Source organism: Triticum urartu, chromosome 6 (assembly GCF_003073215.2).
Source record: "Triticum urartu cultivar G1812 chromosome 6, Tu2.1, whole genome shotgun sequence".
NCBI classification, from domain to species: domain Eukaryota; kingdom Viridiplantae; phylum Streptophyta; class Magnoliopsida; order Poales; family Poaceae; genus Triticum; species Triticum urartu.
Genome location: NC_053027.1, coordinates 192,180,947 through 192,185,287, shown reverse-complemented (window position 1 = coordinate 192,185,287; position 4,341 = coordinate 192,180,947).

Genomic DNA, 4,341 nt, shown 5'->3' with positions numbered 1-4,341 from the left:
CCTCTACTTTGTTGTTGCAAGTTTTACGTGGCTGCTACGGGCTTAAGTAAGAACCAATCTCACCTACGCATCAAAACCACAACGATAGTTTGTCAATTTGACTCCATTTTAACCTTCGCAAGGACCGGGCGTAGCCATACTCGGTTCAACTAAAGTTGGAGAGACAGTCGCCCGCAAGCCACCTATGTGCAAAGCACGTCGGGGGAACCGGTCTCGCGTAAGCGTACGCGTAATGTTGGTCCGGGTCGTCTCGTCCAACAATACCGCTGAACCAAAGTATGACATGCTGGTAGGCAGTATGACTTATATCGCCCACAACTCACTTGTGTGCTACTCGTGCATATAACATCAACATATAAAACCTAGGCTCGGATGCCACTGTTAGGGAACGTAGTAATTTCAAAAAAATTCCTACGCACACGCAAGATCATGGTGATGCATAGCAACGAGAGGGGAGAGTGTTGTCTACGTACCCACGCAGACCAACTGCGGAAGCATTGACGCAACGTAGAAGAAGTAGTCGTACGTCTTCCCGATCCGACCGATCCAAGCACCGTTACTCTGGCACCTCCGAGTTCTTAGCACACGTACAGCTCGATGACGATCCCCAGGCTCCGATCCAGCAAAGAGTCGGAGAGAAGTTCCGTCAGCACGACGGCGTGGTGACGATCTTGATGTTCTACCATCGCAGGGCTTCGCCTAAGCACCGCTACAATATGATCGAGGTGGAATATGGTGGCAGGGGGCACCGCACACGGCTAAGGAATGATCTCAAGGATCAACTTGTCTCTCTCTAGGGTGCCCCTGCCTCCGTATATAAAGGACCAAGAGGGGGAGGCCGGCCGGCCACATATGGCGCGCCAGGAGGAGTCCTACTCCCTCCGGGAGTAGGACTTCTCCCCCAATCCTTGTTGGAATAGGATTCATAAGGTGGAAAAGAGAGGGAGAGAAGGAAGAGGGCGCCGGCCCCCTCTCTCCTTGTCCTATTAGGACTAGGGGGGAGGGGCGCAAGGCCCAAGCCCTGGCAGCCTCTCCTCTTTTCCCACTATGGCCCATTAAGGCCCATATAGCTCCCGGGGGGTTCCGGTAACCTCCCGATACTCCGGTAAAATCCCGATTTCACCCGGAACACTTCCGATATCCAAACATAGGCTTCCAATATATCAATCTTTATGTCTCGACTATTTCGAGACTCCTCGTCATGTCCATGGTCACATCCGAGACTCCGAACAATCTTCGGTACATCAAACTGCATAAACTCATAATAACTGTCATCGTAACGTTAAGCGTGCGGACCCTACGGTTCGAGAACAATGTAGACATGACCGAGACACGTCTCCGGTCAATAACCAATAGCGGGACCTGGATGCCCATATTGGCTCCTACATATTCTACGAAGATCTTTATCGGTCAGACCGCATAACAACATACGTTCTTCCCTTTGTCATCGGTATGTTACTTGCCTGAGATTCGATCGTCGGTATCCAATACCTAGTTCAATCTCGTTACTGGCAAGTCTCTTTACTCGTTCCGTAATACATCATCCCGCAACTAACTCATTAGTTGCAATGCTTGCAAGGCTTATGTGATGTGCATTACCGAGAGGGCCCAGAGATACCTCTCCGACAATCGGAGTGACAAATCCTATTCTTGAAATACGCCAACCCAACATCTACCATTGGAGACACCTGTAGAGCTCCTTTATAATCACCCAGTTACGTTGTGACATTTGGTAGCACACAAAGTGTTCCTCCGGCAAACGGGAGTTGCATAATATCATAGTCTTAGGAACATGTATAAGTCATGAAGAAAGCAATAGCAACATACTAAACGATCGGGTGCTAAGCTAATAGAATGGGTCATGTCAATCAGATCATTCAACTAATGATGTGACCTCGTTAATCAAATAACAACACTTTGTTCATGGTTAGGAAACATAACCATCTTTGATTAACGAGCTAGTCAAGTAGAGGCATACTAGTGACACTAAGTTTGTCTATGTATTCACACATGTATTATGTTTCTGGTTAATACAATTCTAGCATGAATAATGAACATTTATCATGATATAAGGAAATAAATAATAACTTTATTATTGCCTCTAGGGCATATTTCCTTCAGTTCTAAGGTCGATGTGATTGCCATCAGCATGCTACCTCTACATCTAACTTCAGGATTAGTTTTAGACCTGAATAATTGTTATTTGGTGCCAGCGTTGAGCATGCACATTATATCTAGATCTTGTTTAATGCGAGACGGTTATTCATTTAAATTAGAGAATAATGGTTGTTCTATTTATATGAGTAATATCTTTTATGGTCATGCACCCTTGATGAGTGGTCTATTTTTATTGAATCTCGATCGTGGTGATACACATATTCATAATATTGATGCCAAAATATGCAAAGCTGGTAATGATAGTGCAACATATTTGTGGCACTGCTGTTTAGGTCATATTGGTGTAAAGCGCATGAAGAAACTCCATTCGGATGGAATTTTGGAATCACTTGATTATGAATCATTTGATGCTTGCGAACCATGCCTCATGGGAAAGATGACTAAGACTCCGTTCTCCGGAACAATGGAGCGAGCCACGAACTTATTGGAAATAATACATACCGATGTATGCGGTCCGATGAGTGTTGAGGCTCACGGCGGGTATGATTATTTTCTGACCTTCACAGATGATTTGAGCAGATATGGGTATATCTACTTAATGAAACACAAGTCTAATACATTTGAAAAGTTCAAAGAATTTCAGAGTGAAGTGGAAAATCATCATAACAAGAAAATAAAGTTTCTATGATCTGATCGTGGATGCGAATATTTGAGTTACGAGTTTGGCCTTCATTTAAAACAATGTGGAATAGTTTCACAACTCACACCACCTGGAGCACCACAACGTAATGGTGTGTCCAAATGTCGTAACCACACTTTATTAGATATGGTGAAATCTATGATGTATCTTACCAATTTACCACCATCGTTTTGGGGTTATGCATTAGAGATAGCTGCATTCATGTTAAATATGGCACCATCTAAATCCGTTGAGACGACACCCTATGAAGTATGGTTTGGCAAGAAACCTAAGTTGTTGTTTCTTAAAGTTTGGGGTTGCGATGCTTCTGTGCAAAAGCTTCAGCCTGATAAGCTCGAACCCAAATCAGAGAAGTGCGTCTTCATAGGATACCCAAAAGAAACTATTGGGTACACCTTCTATCACAGATTCGAAGGCAATATCTTTGTTGCTAAGAATGGATTCTTTCTAGAGAAGGAGTTTCTCTCGAAAGAAGTGAGTGGGAGGAAAGTAGAACTTGATGAGGTAATTGTACCTCCTCTCGAATTGGAAAGTAGCTCATCGCGGAAAACAGTTCTCGTGATGCCTACACCAATTAGTGAGGAAGCTAATGATGATGATCTTGAAACTTCAGATCAAGTTACTACCGAACCTCGTAGGTCAACCAGAGTACGTTCCGCACCAGAGTGGTTCGGTAATCCTTTTCTAGAAGTCATGTTACTAGACCATGACGAACCTATGAACTATGAGGAAGCGATGATGAGACCAGATTCCGCGAAATGGCTTGAGGCCATGAAATCTGAGATGGGATCCATGTATGAGAACAAAGTATGGACTTTGGTTGACTTGCCTGATGATCGGCAAGCCATAAAGAATAAATGGATCTTTAAGAAGAAGACTGACGCTGATGGTAATGTTACTGTCTACAAAGCTCGACTTGTTGCGAAAGGTTTTCGACAAGTTCAAGGAGTTGACTACGATGAGACCTTCTTACCCATAGCGATTCTTAAGTCTGTCTGAATCATGTAGCAATTGCCGCATTTTATGATTATGAAATCTGGCAAATGGACGTCAAAACTTCATTCCTTAATGGATTTCTTAAATAAGAGTTGTATATGATGCAACCAGAAGGTTTTGTCGATCCTAAAGGTGCTAACAAAGTGTGTAAGCTCCAGCGATCAATTTATGGACTGGTGCAAGCATCTCGGAGTTGGAATATACGCTTTGATGAAGTGATCAAAGCATATGGTTTTATACAGACTTTTGGAGAAGCCTGTATTTACAAGAAAGTGAGTGGGAGCTCTGTAGCATCTCTGATATTATATGTGGATGACATATTGTTGATTGGAAATGATATAAAATTTCTGGATAGCCTAAAAGGATACTTGAATAAGAGTTTTTCAATGAAAGACCTCGGTGAAGCTGCTTATATATTGGGCATCAAGATCTATAGAGATAGATCAAGACGCTTAATTAGACTTTCACAAAGCACATACCTTGATAAATTTTTGAAGAAGTTCAAAATGGATCAGTCAAAGAAAGGG